We start from the raw sequence: 20,983 nt of genomic DNA on the forward strand, positions 1-20,983 counted from the left end.
CATTTCATTTCATAGCATTGTGTATGCTAGGATGTCTGTTAGCGCATTGTGTATGCCATGTTACCTCGTGCATCGTGTATGCCATTTCATTTCATAGCATTGCGTATGTTAGGTTGTATCTTAGTTACATTTCATGCATATCATGCATACTGCATCTTGCTTGGGATAGGAGTTAGCCCGAGCACGGGAAACGAGGTACGTTTCGTACTCCGAGTGACGGAACGTGTCTCAATTCCCCAGTCACCGACACTCCGGATTATCCATGATGGAGTTAGGTTTTTGTTGTATTTATATGTGCATTCATTCCATATTGAGTTGTGCAATTCGACTCCTCGGCCATCATGCATCGATATGCGTGATTGGTGGCACGAGGATCGAGGCATGCATACATTTGTGAAAATACATTGCTATGCCCCTTTCCTGCTCTCTGTTGCAGGAAATCAAGAATTAGCGACCTTCCGAAGCTCGGCGTGCTTTCCAAGAAAAATTACAAAACAGAGGCTAATCGGGGCATCCCAGTGGATTTCCGCGCAAGGCAGCCCAGACATGCATCATTCATCAGAGTCAAGGCAGTCCCTGGCTTGCATGCCAGTTTATAGCTTTCTTAGTTAATTTGTAAATTAATTAGGAATTTGTTTTTATTCAGACTGTATTATTTGGACTGTATTATTCGGACTATATATTTATTCGGACCCTCTGTACGAGGGCATAATTGTAATAAGTGTGGGTGAGTGTGATGTATGTCTTCCAACCCCACGTCTTTCTTCCCTTTTATTTACCTGCTTATGATGGTTAGATTAGGGCATGTTTAAATTAGCATACAGTATGACAGCATGTTTGCATCATTCATCTGTTTTGCATACACCGGGCTCGGCGCATCATACTAACTGCATTGTATTTTCGATTCCAAATTGAATACATGTTAGCTGTTGTATCTCATATGCCATGTTTAGAATAGCCGAGCCTGCTATAGTTGCATTTCTTGCATGTGTTGCATTAGGCACTTTTGTATAATTAGGATCATGCATAGATTTCTAATTAGCTTCTTTTTTGGCTTGGAGTACTTGGTGAGTTTTATGCTTTAGCATCCTTGCATGCGTGTGAGTGACTGCCATGAATAGCATGCTTACCATGAGGCTATGTGCTTATGTGATATAACTGCCTGAATGCCTGTGGGTGAAGGTTGGGTTGTTTAGATTGGAACAAATCATCAACTGTGAGTTTTAAGCCCACTAGATAGTGGCAAAACCATCTTTTCTTAAGCCCACCCGAGGGTGGCAAAATCTGCATCTTTAAGCCTACTTGCGAGTAGCAAACCATCTTTCCAAAAAACAAACATGAAATGTTTTGTTCCAATTCAGGCGACCCAGTCTATACTTGTATGCTGTGCGCATCATATAGTAAATCTAGGCTAAAAATCGGGATAAGAACGCATAAAGTTTTCAAAACTAGATATCATGGTTAGTAGAGGCCGATCTTTGATCGGGCGAGCGGGGGTGCTCACGAAGTGACCTTCCCCAATCGTACCCAAGTTCCCGAGCCGAGGCAACTTTGGTGATGACCGACACGTGGCCTTAGGCAAACGAGTCAGGGTTTCCTAAATTTCCCCCAAAATAAAATATTTAGGTGGCGACTCTGTATCTGGCAAAGCAGTCCATGTTTGGCACTTCTTTCAAAAAAATCTATTTTCTCAAAACGATTTGCCGGACTTGGACTCTTTGGTTCAGACTTAGAACCGTGACATTTTAAGAGTCCTGAGCTATAGTGACCCTAAATGAACAGATCGGGAGCTCAACCCTCCCGGGGCGTTCGGGGGACGTCTACACCTTCCACACCTCTGGGCAATAGTAAAGCTGCAGTCAGCACCGCAGCATCAACTGCTGCACCAAAACCCAACCCTAAAGCTACTGGAAAAGAGCCTATGAGGCAAGGCCGAGTGTTCGCACTCGTACCGGGAGACGTACAAAATACCGAGACCGTCGTGTCAGGTATACTCTCAATTTGTGCTCAAAATGTGTATGTTTTGATTGATTCGGGGTCTACACATTCATATGTATCGCATGCTTTTTCGCAAAAATTGAATAGACCATTGGAACCCACGAACTATCTGTTAGTTGTATCTTCACCTATTGGGGGATCCATGACTTGTGCTTATATGTACCCTGCATGTGAAATTATTGTTGGGGATGCCCAACTATATATTGATTTACTACCATTGAATACAGATCATTTTGATGTGATATTGGGAATGGACTGTTTAACAAAATATCATGCTACCATAGACTGTGTAACAAAACAAGTCGTTTTTCGTCCACCCGGACTGCCTGGATTTGTGTTTAACGGAGTAGGAGTAGTACCTCCCCCATATCTGATTTCATCTATGAAAGCTCTCAAACTGATTAGAAGGGGGTGTAAAGTGCATCTATGTTCTGTATTGACTGTACCTACTGATGATAAAACTGATGTGAACAGTATTCCTATAGTCAGAGAATTCCCAGATATTTTTCCAGATGATCTGCCAGGGGATTTGATTGATAGGGAGATTGAGTTCACCAATGATGTGATTCCGGGTACGCAGTCGATATCTAAAGCTCCTTACAGAATGGCACCGACTGAATTGAAAGAACTGAAAGTTCAGCTACAAGAGTTGTTAGATAAGAAGTTCATCAGGCCCAGTACTTCACCGTGGGGCGCTCCAATTTTGTTTGTAAAGAAGAAAGACGGCTCATTGAGACTCTGCATTGAATACCGAGAACTGAACAAGGTAACAGTGAAAAATAAATATCCATTGCCTCGCATTGATGATTTATTTGACCAGTTACAGGGTGCCCAAGTGTTCTCCAAAATTGATCTGAGATCTGGATACCACCAGTTGAAAGTCAAGACAGGGGACATTCAAAGGACTGCCTTTCGAACGAGGTACGGACATTACGAATTTCTTGTTATGGCTTTCGAAGTTACCAATACACCTGCTGCATTTATGAACCTTATGAACAGAATTTTCAAACCATACCTTGATGACTTTATTGTTGGATTCATAGATGACATATTGATTTATTTCAAAAGCACGGAGGAACATGAACATCATTTGAGAATTGCCCTAAAGACCCTAAGAGAACAGAAACTTTATGCAAAACTAACTAAATGTGAATTTTGGCTAGACAGTGTGATGTTTTTGGGGCATGTGATCAGTAAGGATGGAATTTCAGTTGATCCACAGAAAATTGAAGCAGTAGTGAACTGGCCTAGACCGACAAATGTTACCGAAGTCCGAAGTTTTCTAGGCTTAGCCAGGTATTACAGAAGGTTTGTCAAAGACTTCTGCAAAATTGCCCTACCACTGACATAGCTGACTCAGAAGGGGATATCGTTTGACTGGACCGATCATAGGGAATCAGCTTTTCAAGAGTCGAAAACTCGCCTAGTGACTGCACCGATTCTCACCTTACCCTCAGGCACGGATGGTTAAACTGTATATAGTGATGCTTCTCATAAGGGTTTGGGATGTGTTTTAATGCAGAATGGGAAAGTGATTGCGTATGCTTCCCGACAACTGAGACCACATGGAAAGAACTACCCGACCCATGACTTTGCCGCAGTGGTGTTTGCATTGAAAATCTGGCGTCACTATCTTTATAGGGCGACATGTGAAGTGTATACAGATCACAAGAGTTTGAAATACTTCTTCACACAGAAAGAACTGAACATGAGGCAGCGGAGATGGTTAGAACTAATAAAAGATTATGACCTACAAATTTTGTACCACCCAGGGAAAGCCAACACCATTGCTGATGCATTGAGTCAGAAATCGATTGGAAATTCAGCCTGTTTACTCACTGGACAGAAAGAGTTGCTATGTGACCTTGAAAGATTTGAAGTTGAGGTCGTTTTCCGTGAATAAGGTGGAATCTTAGCTGCTATTTCTGCTCAACCGGCACTGATTGAAGAGATTAAAGAGAAACAGCAACAGGATGACTTGTTGAAGAAGATCATCAAAGAACGAAAATCCAAACCGCAGCCGGATTTCAAATTTGAAAGTAATGTGTTGAAATTTCAAGGAAGATTGTGTGTACCGAATGATCCTGAGCTGAAAAGAAAAATTCTGCAAGAGGACCATAATTCGAAACTGTCCATCCACCCAGGAAATACGAAAATGTATCAAGACTTGAAATTGAATTTCTAGTGGCCGGGAATGACGAAAGAGATTGCTGATTTTGCGTCGAAGTGTCTTCATTGCCAACATCTTAAAGCCGAACATCAATGACCCACAAGTTTACTGCAACCCTTACCGATACCAGAGTGGAAATGGGAACATATCACTATGGATTTTATCGTTAGTTTACCCCGCTCTAGTAAAGGTATGGATTCAATTTGGGTTATTGTTGATAGATTGACTAAATCTACTCACTTCTTACCTGTCAAAACAATTTATAATGCGGACAAATTGGCTATACTCTATATTGATGAAATTATGAGATTACATGGAGTACCTGTGTCCATTGTTTCTGATAAGGACTCGAAGTTTACATCAAGATTCTGGCAAAGCCTACAGATAGCTTTGGGTACTGAACTGAGATTGAGTAGTGCCTACCATCCTCAGACAAATGGTCAGTCAAAAAGAACCATCCAGACTCTGGAGGACTTACTGCGGATGTGTGTTCTCGATTTCCAGGGAAATTGGGAAAGTCATCTACCTTTGACTGAATTCGCCTACAACAATAGTTTTCACTCGAGCATTGGCATGGCGCCTTTCGAGGCTTTATATGGCAGGAAATGTCGATCTCTGATCTACTGGGCAGAAGTTGGAGATGGGCCTTTGCTTGGGCCCGAGATTGTACAGGAAACCACAGAAAAAGTGAAACTGATTCAACAGAGACTGATAACCGCACAAAGCCGACAGAAAAGTTATGCGGATGTCCGAATGCGAGACAGAGAGTATGAAGTAGGTGATCATGTTTTTGTAAAAGTGACACCGATGAAGGGCCAAACTCGTTTTGGAGTCAAGGGTAAGCTAGCGCCGAGATATGTCGGGCCGTATGAAATTATTGAGAAAATCAATCCGGTGGCGTATCAAGTAGCGCTTCCTCCTGAAATGGAGCATATGCATAACGTGTTCCATATTTCAATGTTGAGGGAATACCTTCAGGATCCCTTCCATGTGATTGAGCCTACTAGTGTAGTGCTAAGTGATGACTACACCTATGAAGAACGGCCTATACAGATTGTAAACAGACGGATCAAGAAGTTGAGGAATAAAGAGATTCTGTTACTGAAAGTTGACTAGCAAAACCATGGTGGCGTGTATGCCACTTGGGAGAGGGAAGATGATATGATCAAGAGATATCCTAAATTGTTCCCACTAAATCCTGTTTTCTTCCAAAATGAAGGTAATTCGAGTTTGGAGGACTAAACTCTTTATAAGGAGGGGAGACTGTGACAACCCTCACCACTGATTAGTGCTAATCCATGATTAAGCATGTTAACTGACTGATTGACTGAAATCCTGAACGGATTGATTGAACGTATTAGTTTGAATGCATTTCTATCTATTTGTCAGTGAACTATCTGTTCGTGTTTTATGTTTAAACTGCTAATTGAAGGCCTTATCGGTGGCCGAATCTGATATTGACTAATGTTTTATGCTCGTTAGAATTTATGTAATTTTATGGTATATTTAATTGAAATGTGATCAGGTATGATTAAATTAGATTTAATAATGGTAAATTTACAAGAGTTGGACTTATTTATAAGAGTGCCACTTAGTGGACTATTCCATGAGCCATTTGTTTGATTTCCTTATGTTAGCTTTATCACTTCATCAGCCATTTTGAGAGCTACAAACCGACTAAGAGAGAGAGAGAGAGAGAGAGAGAGAGAGAGAGAGAGAGAGAGAAATTGAGTTTTGAGCTTGAGGTTCAAATCTGGAATTTCCAGATTTTGGACTCACGCTCGAGCAGGGGATTCCACGCTCGAGCGTACATACTGAATTCATGCAGTCTGCTCGAGTGGGAAAAGTAACGCTCTAGCGTGAAATACGTGTATCCAGTACTTTGCATGTTTTTACAGTCCGCTCGAGCAGGGGAATGCACGCTCGAGCGAGGACTTGTGTCTGACGCTCGAGCAGGGGCCGAGCGCCTGTCGAGCACGAATTTCGTGCATCCAGTACTTTTGCCATGTTTTACAGTCCGCTCGAGCGGGGAAAGTGACGCTCGAGCAGTGAACCTTTGTCTGCATGCTGAAAATTCTAAAAAGTGTTTTAAAGTGCATCTTTGCATCCTCATTCCATCCTAGGCATTCCTAGGCCTAGTTTAAGGTATCTTAATGAGGATATTGATGTAGAACAACACCGAGTTAAGATAGGGATTAAGTTATTATTTCCCAACTATGTTGCTTAGTGTGTGTTCACTCTGTAACTGTATAGGGTTGGCATCCGAGGACGCGTACTAGCTTATCTGTAGCCCAGAACTCTGTGAGTAACAATGTTGTAAAGATATGTTCAATTGAGATTATTTTCTGAACAATGACTGTACTACTTTATGAAATGACACTGTTTACTGAATGAATGTTTGTCCTATTTGTAAACTGTATTCGTGGCATCCATAGCAATTTACTGTTACTGCTACTGTTATAGAGATCTCTGTCGGTTCCCATGTTTGGAACCATTACTGATGGCTTTCATTGACTGCTCGGTCTATAAGACCTACTGTACTGTTTTTCTATCGGATGTACCACATATGACTATTATATTTTCTGAATGACTGTTATGGCATGAATTATGAGCCACAAACTGAACAATTGATATACTGATAAATGACTGTTTTCAATAGTGAAGGGACATTCATTCTTAACCTCTTTACGCATATGTTATTCACTGGGCTTTAGCTCACTGCTTATATATATATATATATATATATGTAGATGTACAGGCACTAGACCGTTGCTAGGAGCGTCGAGCTAAGCCCCCGTTTTGTCAAAGCCAACCACCGTGCCTCACTGCGAGGTTCCAAGTCCTTCAAGCTAGGGCTTTTTGGGGTGTTTTATTTTTTCCCCTTTTTGTATCTGGTTTTGTAACACTGTACAGACTGACATGTGTACCCGTACTGTATTGCTATGGTAGGGATTTGGTCCTTAACCTGAACGCCTGTAAATGATGTTTGTATGTATGTATATACTGTTTTGTTTCTGTATGTGAATATATATGAAAAGTCTTTTTGCATACAGACTGTCACAGCTCATTGGACATCTTTTAATTACTGTTTTGGCTTCCGCCAGCCCCTGTACACTGTATTACATTATTACTGTTAAGCTGGCCTTCGGTAATCTCAGATTACTGGACCCTAGGGTCGTGGCACTAGGTCCATCAGAACGACAGCTCCACCCGACCAAGTAGACTTGATGATGTAAGGGCCAGTCCAATTGGGTCTGAACTTGCCCCTAGGGTCGTGGATGGGAGCTCGGTTGTCTTTGAGCACCAAATCTCCTTTTTCAAATTCCTGGGGTTAACCTTCTTATTGAAAGCCCTGGCAATTCATCATTGATAACCTTGAACATGATACAGTGCTTTCAGCCTTCGCTCGTCAAAGAGCATGAGTTCTTCAAACCTGCTCTGCTGCCAATCTGCCTCAGCTATCTGACACTCAGCCAGTACTCATAATGACGGAACTTCAATTTCGATAGGTAGAACGACCTCCGTCCCATAAACCAATGAATACGGAGTCGCCCTAGTAAAAGTTCTAATTGACGTCCAGTAGCCCCACAGAGCAAATGGCAGCTTATCTGGCTAGTCCCGGTAGGTTTCCACCATCTTCTGCAGAATGTGTTTGATATTCTTGTTGGCGGCCTCAACTGCTCCATTGGTTTGCGGCCGATATGTGGATGACTTATGAAAAGCCATGTTTTATTTTTCCAACAAGTCAATCACTTCTGTCTTGAAGTGGGAACCGTTATCTGAAATAATCTCGTTTGGGACCCCGTAGCGACAGATGATGTTGTTCCTTATGAACTTCGCAACATGCGAAGCCTTCAACACCGCATAAGATTGGCCCTCAACCCACTTTGTGAAATAGTCTATCGCGACCAGAATGAACTCATGCCCATTGGACCGCTTCGAAGTGACAGCCCCGATAACATCGATTCCCCCAACTGAAAATGGCCGTGGCGAAGTCATATTGTACAGCTTCGACGACGGGATGTTCATGCGGTTTGCATGGATCTGACATTTGTCGCATCGCTGAACAAAGGCTATACAATCCTCCTCCATGGTGGACCAGTAGTAACCTTGTCTGAGGATTTTTCGGGCTAGCATCACCCCATTCATGTGCGCTCACTCACCTCCATGGATGGCCTCCATTAGGCGCTTCGACTCTTCGGCCTCAACACACAGCTTATGCATTCCCAGATGACCTCTCTTGTACAGTTTTCTCCCGCAGATGATGAACTGAGCAGCCATTCTTCGGATTGCCCTCTTGTCTTTGGCACTTGCCCCTAGTGGATACGCTTCTTTCTCCAAGAAGTTCCAGACATCGTAATACCAGGGGTTCCCATCTTGAACCTCTTCTATGGAAGTAATTGACTCGTATGCCGGCGCAAACTTCTGGTCAATGATGATCGGACGCATCCGGACTCTAAAAGGAATGTCTATCATAGAAGATAGAGTTGCTAATGAATCTGTGAACCTGTTGTTTTCTCTTAACAGATGAGCGAAGTCCAGTTTCTCAAACCGAGGAATCAACAAGTCCAAGGTCTGGCGGTAAATTCTTATATTTTCTTCTTTGACTTTCCAATCTCCTTTAGCTTAAGATACAACAAGGTTCGAGTCCCCGATGACGTTCAACTGTTTTGCCCCTAGTTCTAGGGCGGCTTCATACTCTGCTTCGTTGTTCGAGAATTTGAATCGGAGTTTAAATGCTAGAGGGATACGGGAATTGTCGGGTGCTATCAGCAACGCCCCTATCCCATACCCATACTGGATTGATGCTCCATCAAAATACATCGTCCAAAACTCATCTTCGATATGCAGAATAGCCTCGTCTAGGAAAAAGTACTCAACTGCTTCATCCCTCTCAATTGGGTGATCGGCTAGGAACTCCGCTACCGCTCTCCCCTTTGCTGACTTGCGAGTCACATACTTCAGATCGAATTCAGAAAGCAGAAACAACCAACGGGCTAGCGTACCCGTAAGTGCTGGTTTCTCAAAGAGATATTTGATGGGATCTAATCTTGAAACCAACATTACAGAGTGAGCTAACAGGTAGTGCCGCAACTTCCTGGTAGCCCATAACAAGGCTAAGCAAGCTGTAGACGTCCCCGAACGCCGCGGGAGGAACGAGCTCCCGTTCCGTTCATTTTGGGGTCACTACAGCTCAGGACTCTCAAATTTGTCACGGTTCTAAATCTGAACCAAAGAGTCCAAATTTGGCAAATCGTTTTGAGAAAACAGATTTTTTTGAAAGAAGTGCCAAACATGGACTGCTTTGCCAGATACAGAGTCGCCACCTAAATATTTTATTTTTGGGGAAATTTAGGAAACCCTGACTCGGTGCCAAAGGCCACGTGTCCGTCATCACCAAAGTTGCCTCGGCTCGGGAACTTGGGTACGATTGGGGAAGGTCACTTCGTGAGCACCCCCGCTCGCCCGGTCAGAGACCGGCCTCTACTAACTAAGATATCTATTTTTGAAAACATTGTATGTTCTTATTCTGGTTATTAGCCTAGGTTACTATGTGATGCGCACAGCATACAAGTATAGACTGGATCGCCCGAATTGGAAGAAAACATTTCATGTTTTGTTTTTGAAAGATGGTTTGCTACTCGCAAGTAGGCTTAAAATGCAGATTTTGCCACCCGCAGGTGGGCTTTAGAAAAGATGGTTTTGCCACTATCTGGTGGGCTTAAAACAAACATTTGATGATTTATTCCAATCCAAGTAACCCAACCTTTACCCACAGGCATTCAGGCAGTTATATCACATAAGCATATAGCCTTATGGTAAGCATGCTATTCATGGCAGTCACTCACACGCATGCAAGGGTGCTAAAGCAAAAAACTCACCGAGTACTCCAAGCCAAAATAAAACTCGCTAGAAATTATGCATGAATCCTAAGTATACAGAAATGCCTAATGCAACACATGTAAGATGCAACTATAGCAGGCTCGGCTATTCTAAACATGGCATATGGAATGCTACAGCTAACATGTATTCAACTTGGAAATTGAAATACAAATGCAGTTAGTATGATGCGCCGAGCCCGGTGCATGCAAAACAGATGAATGATGCAAACATGCTGTCATACTGTATGCCAATTGAAATATGCCTTAATCTAACCATCATAAGCAGGTAAATAAAAGGGAAGAAAGACGTGGGGTTGGAAGACATACATCACACTCACCCACACTTATTACAACATTGCCCTCGCATAGAGGGTCCGAATAAATAGTACAGTCCCGAATAAAAGAATATTACAGTCCAAATAATATACAAATTCCTAATTAATTAATCAAATTAACTAAGAAAGCTGTAAAACTGGCATGCAAGCCAGGGACTGCCTTGCTTCTGATGAATGATGTATGTTTGGGCTGCCTTGCGCGGAAATCCACTGGGATGCCCCAATTAGCCTCTGCTTACACCTTTTCTTGAAATGCGCGCCAAACTCCAAAAAGTTGCCGATTCTTCATTTTGTTGCAACAGAGAGCAGGAAAGGGGTATGGCAATGTATTTTCACAGATATATGCATGCCTCGATCCTCGTGCCACCAATCACGCATATCGATGCATGATGGCAGCGGAGTCGAAATGTGCAACTCAATATAGAATGAATGCACGTATAAACACAACAAGAACCTAACTCCATCATGGATGATCCGGAGTGTCGGTGACTAGGGAATTGAGACACGTTCCGTCACTCAGAGTACGAAACGCACCTCGTTTCCCGTGCCCGGGCTAACTCCTATCCCGAACACGATGCAATATGCATGATATGCATGAATGCAACTAAGATACAGCCTAGCATGCACAATGCTATGAAAATGAGATGTCTCGAAATGTGTGCACACGGATACGCAAATCGAGGAAAATGACTGAATGCGATCTAAGATACAACCTAGTATGCACTATGCTGTAAAAAGGAGATGCCTCGAAATACGTGCACACGGGCACGCAAACCGAGAAAATGACATACGCAATGCAAACGACATGGAAATATGATATGGGCTTACACTAACATGAGAGAGCCTCAGCCACACTCACATAAGAGGCCAATGGATCAAAATGAAGTGCCTCGAAACGCGTGCACACAGGCACGCAAATCGAGGCAATGGCATATGCAATGCAATATGGCTAAAATGGCATATAGAATGCAACATGGACTTATCCTAACATGAGAGAGCCTCAGCCACACTCACATAACAGGCCGATGGATGAAAATGAAGTGCCTCGAAACGCATGCACACGGGCACGCAAATCGAGGCAATGGCATATGCAATGCAATATGGCTAAAATGGCATATAGAATGCAACATGGACTTATCCTAACATGAGAGAGCCTCAGCCACACTCACATAAGATGCCGATGGATGAAAATGAAGTGCCTCGAAACGCGTGCACACGGGCACGCAAATCGAGACAATGGCATATGCAATGCAATATGGCTAAAATGGCATATAGAATGCAACATGGACTTATCCTAACATGAGAGAGCCTCAGACACACTCACATAAGAGGCCGATGGATGAAAATGAAGTGCCTCGAAACGCGTGCACACGGGCACGCAAATCGAGACAATGGAATATGCAATGCAATAGCATGGAAAATGATATGCAAACATGCTAATGGAATTTCAGCACTGAAATGTGGGGGAAAACAGCCCCGAAATGAGGCGAAAGTGCACCCGATGCATGGAATAGTCCCGAAACATGGATTTTGGCACCCGAAATGGCCTATAGCTATACCAAACATGCACAATATGGACATGCAATGAATAGAAAGTAGCAAGGAAGCCCCAAAATAAGCATTTTTCCATTTCAAAGCATGGCCAAACAGAAAACATAAATAGGGCAAAACTAGTATGCAAAAATGGCCCTAAATATGAGGTTATGAAGCAACTCACAGCTTCTGACCCCAAACAGGTTAGGGCCCTTCAACAACATTGAAGAGGGGCCAAAAATAAGCCACTTTACAGAACTATAAAAACCCCAAAAACAAACATAGGTATGTCTAAGCTCTTATGCAAGAATTGGACCGGAAAATGGACAAAGAAGCAAGTGGTAGATGCAAAGCCCAAACAGAAAAAGAGTCTTCTATAACACTGAAGAGGGGCCAAAAATATGCACATTTACAGTTTATGGCAGCCCCAAAATCGGTATACAAACATGCTAGAAATGTAATGCAAAATGAGGCTCAAAAGTGGCTATAACATGAGGTATATAAAGCATTCACCAAACAAGCAAAGACCCTTAATAAAACATGTTAATAAGGTAAAAATAAGGCGACTTTCAGTTCTGATCATGGTCCAAAAATAGAAAAATGATAGGCTAGTGAAGCATGCAAGAATATTGACATACAAAGAGATATTGAAACAAGTGTGAGATAGGGTTCTCAAAGAGGGTTGAGCCCTTCAACAAACATGTAGAATAGCTCAAAATAGACCTAGTTTCAGTTAAGGTCGGAGCCCAAAACAATAAGCAACTTGGCTAAGAAATTGGCGCAAAAATGAGCTACAAAAGGGGGAAAGTCTACTTACCCTTGAAGACCAACACTTTTGTTGCTTCTTGGACCAGATTTGATGACTCTAAGCTGCTGGAATCCCTTCCTTTGCTGCTGGAATGGAGTGGTGATGGTAGAGCTTGAAGATGATGAAGAAATGGAGCCAAAACTTAGGAGTTTTCAAGGAAAAATGAGAGAGATGGATGGAGATATGTATGTATATGCTTGAAGCAATTTTTTTAACCCTTAAAACCAATGTTGGCAGCTGGTTATATGGACCAAGGAGAAGGGGAGCATGGAGGGAAAGGGTGGGGGAAAGGAGCCAAGTTTTCCCCCAAAGGCTGTTTCCCTCGAATACAGATCTTTTTGGGGAAAGAAGTATACAGCTGTAAAGTGCACAACCTAGGGATTATGGCCGGCCACCTTCCGGAGCTGCAGGTGGCCGACCGGCCACCTTCCCTAGCCGGCCGGCCAAGGGTCAAAAGGCCCAAGTTGAATTAGTGGCCGGCAGCCTCACATTGGTGTCCTCCCAGGTGCCCTCAACACAACCCTGTGATTCAAAATTGGAAACAGTGAAACAGGAGAGAGAACAAGCCATTTTTAGGAGGGGTTCAAAAGGGTCAAGCAACATTAGTGGCCGGCCACCAACTTTTAAGGTCCTCCCATGTGTGTACAACACAAATATGTGGTTAAAAGTTCAAGAAAATGGCCCAAGGGTGTTCAACATTGGCTCGGAAGTGAGAAAAACGGGCGTCGGAGGGCGCCGGAGGATATATAACTGGTTGCTGAAACAATTGCTGTCCTCCCACCCTTCTACGGCCTTCCTAGTGATGAAACAGAGGTACCTGCCAAAAATGAATGAAAACCGATGCAAAACGAATGTTCGGGGGCCAAAACACGCAGTTCGGGGCCCCAGAAACTGCCTGTTAAGCACCGAAAGTGGTATTCGACCACGAAGTGGGTCTCTCAGACCTCAGTGTCCCTCAAAAAGGAGTAAATAAGATGTATGCCAAAAATCGGAGCAAATGGAGATGGTTAAGCGGTCCCGAACCGAGGCACACGGCCTGACGGCTCCGAAAACCGGAAACCGAGCTCCGAAATGGACAAAATGGCCTACAGCCACAAAATGTAGCCCACGGCCTCTGAGAGATGGTCTACGGGACCTCTCCCTCCCCTCAGGAAAAGAAACAGAGAAAACCGAGTCTGGTTCGCAAACCGAGGCAAGGCACAGAAGAGGGTTCGGAAATCCGGAGGCAGGGCTCACGGCCGCGACTCTGAGACTTCTGAACGAGCATGATATGCAACGTCACCGAGCGCTCAATCGGTGATGTCTGAGTCTTATCGTCGGTCAAAAATGGGGTGTCTACAGTTGCCCCTCTTTGACAGAACTCGGAAGTCACAAGTGACGGGAGTGAATGTCAAAGCCCAGAGACGACCCATTTTTGACAAGGCCGAAGACTTAGACAAACGTACAAGATAAACAGAGATGTGCCCGCAGGCATGCCCCTAGGCAAAGGGCGCAAAATGCAAAATAATATGCAAGAAGATTTTGAAGATTGGACTTATACGCTACGCGAAGCCGGTTTTGAAAGTTGGACTTATACGCTACGCGAAGCCGGTTTGAAAATTGAGGATTAATGCAATGCACTGTAATGTAGTGGCTAAAATGCAATGTAATAGCTAAGAGGTAAAGGTACCTTACAGGGGCAATTGGCAATGACTTACCTCATGCTGCTGGGGATCTTTCGCTTCTCCTTGGTTGAACCACAGGTACTACTTTTCTCCCTGACTATGGTCGCAGCTTTCCCTATTCTCCAACAGGGTGACAGACTAGGTTGGATCAGTATCCAGAATTGAGGTGCATACAGATGCTATCTCAATCTATGGGGCTGCCATACAGATTTCAAGCCGAGGATATACCCTTGGGTATTTAAACCAGACTTTAATCTCGGAAATCCTGAACCTTTGCGTTCTAGGCATAAGCCATTCGAACTCTAGTTTCCACCGTCTCAGTTGGTCTCCTAGGAACTCACCGCAAACACAGGCAGGTGGCTATACCAGACCACCAGAAGTCGTTCGGGCACGACAAACACCAAAGGAATTGCACCTTTAGAGGATTTAAGGTCTCCTAGACCGGGGAGTGCACAAGACAGTGCGAATAAAGATGTAGGATTTAAGGTCTCCGTAGACTGGAGGATTTAAGGTCTCCTAGACCAGGGAGTGCACAAGAAAGTGCGATGCAGAGTGAATGCACAAAACAGTGCTAAACAGATGCACAAAATAGTGCGATGCTAAAGGTGTACAAAACAGTACGAGCACGGTGAATGCACAAAACAGTGCTAAACAGATGCACAAAATAGTGCGATGCTAAAGGTGTACAAAACAGTACGAGCAAGGTGAATGCACAAAACAGTGCAATACAGATAAGGTGCGCAAGATAGCGCGATACAATGCACTAACAAGTACAGGTGAGATGCGCAAGATAGCGCGATGGAATGCGTGCAAAATGCAGGTAAGGTGCACAAAACAGTGCAATGCACAAGAAAGCGCGAGTGATTTGAAATGCACAAGACAGTGCGAGTGATTCGAAATGCACAAGAAAGTGCGATTGAGGTGTGTAAAATAGCGCGAAATGTAAACTGCACAAAACAGTGCGATGTGCAAAATAGCACGAATGATAAACTGCACAAAACAGTGCAATGCGCAAAATAGCGCAAATGATAAACTGCACAAAATAGTGCGATTGAGGTGCGCAAAAAACCGCGAAATGTAAACTGCACAAAACCGTGCGATGCGCAAAATAGCGCAAATGATAAACTGCACAAAACAGTGCCATGCGCAAAATAGCGCGAGTGATTTTGAAATGCACAAGACAGTGCGATACGCTAAACAGCGCGATTGATTTGAAATGCACTAAACAGTGCAATACGCTAAACAGCGTGATTGATTTGAAATGCACTAAACAGTGCGATACGCTAAACAGCGCGATTGAAATGCACTAAACAGTGCGATACGCTAAACAGCGCGAGTGATAAACTGCACAAAACAGTGCGATGCGCAAAATAGCGCGAGTGATTTTGAAATGCAATGCACAAAATAGTGCGAGTGAGATACAACCACAAGATGCACAAGACAGTGCTAGTGAGATACAAAGTGTAAGTGCACAAGATAGTGCGAGTGAGATACAACCACAAGATGCACAAGATAGTGCGAGTGAATGCATGTTCTATGCAAATGAGGTGCATTTTCTATGCAAGTATGGAAGAGTGCATTTTCTATGCAAAAGATACGAGCATTTTCTATGCAAGAAGCAGGAGCATATTCTATGCAATATTGAAAGCAAATTCTATGCAGAATCGAAAGCAAGCATATTCTATGCATGAATCATAACGATGCGCGGCACGCATGTCACAGAAGTGTATATGAAAGTGCACATTCTATGTAGTAGAGGAGCATCAAATATGTGCTCTGGTGCCTCTGATATACCTCTTAGAGGACTTTGCAACACACTCAGCTCAAAAAGGGCACACCCTGTTCATATTGGCGAGAGATAACATCTGCTGCTACTGCTTTAATTGTCGTTCTGGCTTGAAGCATGCTTAAGCTTGGAGTAGAGGCACACTCATTCTTCAGGGCACTGGCAAGGCCTGAAGAGGTACATATGGAATGCAATCTCAGAATTTTTTGAAGGTGAAACACACTCAGATGCTCAAAATTTTCCCTATTTTCTTTTGCTTCGTAGTCCGGAACTTATATAGCTTCAGATAGGTCCTTGCTTTACCGTTCACACTTATCGGGGGTGGACCCTGCAGTTTTATGAAAGAACAAATCTTGTTTTGTACAAATGTGGAGAATGGCACAGCACTCTGAGCACAAAAAGATTTATGGAAATTGAAAAATGAGTTCTTAACCGGGTATTGAGCCTACGACTGCACACAGTGAAAAAGACTCAGTAACGGAAAACAAAAGGTAAACAACCTAAACACATCGAGTAACACTCGAAGCGACTCACAACAAGAATCGAGACAGACAAAATAAAACACAAGACTCAAATGTGCACATGGAGCCTGTTTCCCCGGGTATTGTTTCCCACCCTTTCTCATTTGTGATCCTCACATCACTCGGCCCTCAAGCTCTATTTTTCTGAAAAAGCCCTCTTCTCACTTTTTCTCTCATCGCACATCTCTCTATTCTTCAATCTCTCGTTTTTTTTCAATCCCTCCCCTGGGCGGTTGATGGATAAACAGGAAGTCGTGGGCCCTTGCCCCTGGTATTCTACCAGCTTTTGATTCTTGTTCACAACAGTGAATTTCTTCCAAAGAAGGGTTGCGCTACAATTGGGTGTGTAGCAAATCTGCAGCTGACATCGGTTGACGATGCTCTGCTGGGGAGTTTGGACGTGATCAGACTTGTCTAGATAAAGGAGTGGAATATCTTGTCCCATTCCGGTTCGTGCTTCGCACTTGGCTTGATACCTTGTTGCTTGGAGGATGAGGGAACCTTCAGCCGTTTTGTGATCAGCCTCAGTGGTGCCCTTTTCTGGCGAATATGGTGCCCTTTCGGCAAGTAGAGTTCCCGTTCTGGCAAGTAAGTTGACAACAGGAGGAAGACAGAACATCTGACTCAACTGTGCCCCTATTTCATCATTTTGACCATTTTTTATTTTGGTTTTAAAACAATTTTGACCAACATGAAAGTTAGATTAACATGCTTGTTCAATTTTTGATTTGAAAATCATGCAAGTCAGGCTATGAGCACTGAAAATTTTCCTTTTTTGGTCCAAGAAATGGTCCAGTTTTTGGAAAAGATGAAACAATTTTCGAGAAAATTAGTCAACCTCAGTAAAAATTCTCAAAGACTATTTTCGCAAACGGCCGATGCTTGACAAGCGCGGAACTTACTCTTGAGACGTACAACCTCGGATCTGGACGAAGATTGCCCCTTTGCTCGAAGAGAGCTGCATGGCAACGGAAAGTTGCCCCTTGTTTGAACGGCACCGCAGTGTATTGAATGGCAACGGAAAGTTGCCCCTTGTGTGAATGGCACCACAGCGCATTATAATCAGTCCTCGAAGTGATGATTGCAACCGAACTCTCGGATACAGAGAAGGCAAAGATTATCAGAACCATTACATGGACATGATCGAATTTGAAGTGTTTTAGGGCTGGACTTCAGAATGAAGTTGCCTACGTATCCCAATGATGGGAATCAAGCCTTACGTAGTTCGGGGTAAGGTACACTCGGGTATTAACCTCTCCTTTTTAGGCTCTAACTTTTGCCAAGGCGTCCGTCGCGGGTTTTCGACCTTGCGAGCTATGTTTTTCTTCTCTCTTTTTTTTTTCAATTCTTTTCATTTCTTTTCTTTTTTGATTTTCTTTTTTTTGTTCTTTTCTTCTTTTCTTGCTCTAACTTTTGCCTGGGCCGCCCTTCCGGGTTTTCGGCCCAGCGAGCCTCTCAAAGGGTAAAAGTGTAGCTTTGTCCATGTCAAATGGTTTTGAGATCCCGAAGTCATCTGAATCTAGGAGAATGGCTGCTGTTCTAGCTTCGTAAGCTTCTTCTGATGAGACCTGATCTTCTTGACCCGACTTCCTTGCCTCTTGTTCGAGGGCTGCTTTGAATCTGGCCACACAGGCCTCACATTGTAGTTGACCGTTGAACGTTCTGAATGGGCCCAAGGTTTGAAAGCAAGGGCTCAAGTCTCGAGGCTGAGAGCGATCCTAAGCTGCACAATCTCAAGAGCGATTCCACACAAGTCTTCGCAGGACCGCGCAAAACATTTTGTTTTTGAAAATTTTTAAGAAAGCGACAAATCACTCGCGCTGAAGATAGTGTAGAACCAATCTGGATTAAGCCAGGATCCTTCCCAGTACTTACGCTAACAAGCATGATCTCAAACATTAAGGGCTTAGCATGCCTCTCTTTCTCTCAATTGATCAAAATTTTGCAAAACCCGAGGAATCCTTTCCTCTTCGTTTTCACCGCAGTGTTCAAAAACTTCGAAAAACTTAGGTCAATGGAATGATTTTGGGGTGCAGAAGAGTAGGCGAAAAGTACTGCTGTTTCATTCAAACTTTCTAGCACAACCGGCACAAAGCAGAAGCAAGCAAAAAGCATGAAAAACCACTGCTGTTTCATTCAAATCTATTGGTACAACTGGCTCCAAGGCAGAAACAGACTCACAAGGAATCGAAAAGACAGACGCAAAACAAAATAATGATATCCGAGGTAACACCCCCGGAATCATCCGACTTCTGTACAACAGGACTGACTCGATACAACAAGACAGACCCTACTGACTTAGTAAGAAAAGACTGACTCTGTACAAAACAACAAGACTGACCCAATACCCAAGTCAGACAGTACAAAAACCAGCATTCACAAATGCTCAAAACAGTGCGTGCCATACACCATATCTGAAATAAACTGAACGCCGCCCGTAGGTGGTTCATCCCTCGATCACATCACATTATCCCCTACAAGTTCACTGATCAAGTGCCGATAGACTTTGCAGGACCTGGTGCGGGGATGACCCCATTGTCAAATAGATCCTGTACTTTATAGCGAAGACGGAAGCAGGCGTTAGTAGTATGGCCAGTTTGTTGATGGTACGCGCAGTACTAGGTAGTATCATGTGTAGCCGGAGGAGGGTTCGGGAGAGGCCGAGGCTCAAGGGGTTTGAGATGGCCTTGTCCAACAAGGATTTGGAGAGCTTTGGACAAAGGCATATAAAGGGCATGGAAGACCCTCCGACCTCGGGGTTGGTACTTCAAGGCTTGTGGATTTTTACTGGGCGCACCAGCAAAGGGATTGGCAGGGGCTGGCCTGGTTTTCTGATCTCTTCCGAGTGGAGGATTAGAGATAGCAGGATCGTCTCTGGTATGACAGTCCTTCTCCCGATGTTCCCTTTGATTCAGACCGCCCCCAACTTGAGCAGCGAAAGTGTCATCCACAGCTTTTGCAACAACTGCGAGGACTTGCTCTTTGTTCAGTCCCTCGGCTTTCAAGGCCTCAACAGCCAACAGAAGACGTTCATTGGGATCCATGTCCGCCCCTATCTTGTTCCTCCCACTCACCTCCACTCCGCCAAGGGATTGGCTTTCCTCAAATGCAGCCCGTCCCAACATCGGGGAGTCTTTTGACATGAAGTTCCCGGTATGTGGTGTGGTCGATGATGGAGCCAATGTCCCGGAGGCTAGATCCGTCACGGTTTTTTGAAGATCTTTAATCATTCCCATCAACTCAGAAGTAGTGGGTTCACGGGTTTGAGATGGTTGAGGTTCAGGTGCACCCATCATGCATAAGTCCATGCTTTCTAGGATAAACACCTCAGGCTTGGGTAGATGGGCCGGGGTGATGCATATGCTGGGGTCAAAGGTGGATGGCAGTATGTGGATGTGATTGAGGTAGGCAGGAGATGTTTGGTCATTGGGGTCTGAAGGTGGAGCTATCGTCCGGTTGTCAATGAGATTTTGGACCTCATGACGAAGGCGGTAGCAACGGTCGGTGCCATGACCGCGCTGCTGATGGTACACACAGTACTTGGCGGGGTTATGTCTGGCTGGGAGTGGGTCGGGAAGAGGTTGAGGATCGAGGGGTTTGAGATGCCCTTTTTCCATCAAGGCTTTTAGTGTGCTAGTCAGGCTCATATAGAGGGGGGTGAAAGTTCTACCCTGAGCTCGGGCTGGGCCAGCTGTTTGTAGGCTTGGTTTGGCAAAAGGGTCGGCTGTGGCGACTGCATTGATTTCGGTGGGTTTGGGAATAGTGCTACTTCTGGCATTGGTACTCCGTGCAATCGCCTTCCTTGTCAGTTCCCTTGTCCTGGGAATGATCCCGCTGTTGAACGCATTCTCGACTTGAACCCCCAGTTCATGCAAACTTTTGAAAGTGAATAGTGGAGCGACTATCAACTTTTGCAACATATCATGCTCGAGGTTTCGTACTATCATCTGCACTTGATCCCTCTCAGAAGGGCGACGATCTGTCATTTGTGCTGCCTTTGCTCTCCACCTCGCAACGAATTCCACAAAAGGCTCTGTTGGGTTCTGGCAGGTTGCTTCAAGCTCTTGGATGGTCATTTCAACTTGGGTGTTGTAAGAATACTGATCAACAAAGGCCTCAGCGAGTTCTTCCCAGTTTTGCTTCACTGTATCCTCTAATTTGGCGTACCAAGTGGCTGCTACACCCGACAGGGTTCTTCCATACAGAGAGAGTTTCTGTGGCTTAGTCAGACCCATCTGCTTCAGGACATCTAAGAAAAGTCGGATATGTACCATTGGATCTCCAGA

This window comes from Camellia sinensis, chromosome 7 (genome assembly GCF_055761805.1).
Source record: "Camellia sinensis isolate YWXY chromosome 7, ASM5576180v1, whole genome shotgun sequence".
Taxonomy (NCBI): Eukaryota; Viridiplantae; Streptophyta; class Magnoliopsida; order Ericales; family Theaceae; genus Camellia; species Camellia sinensis.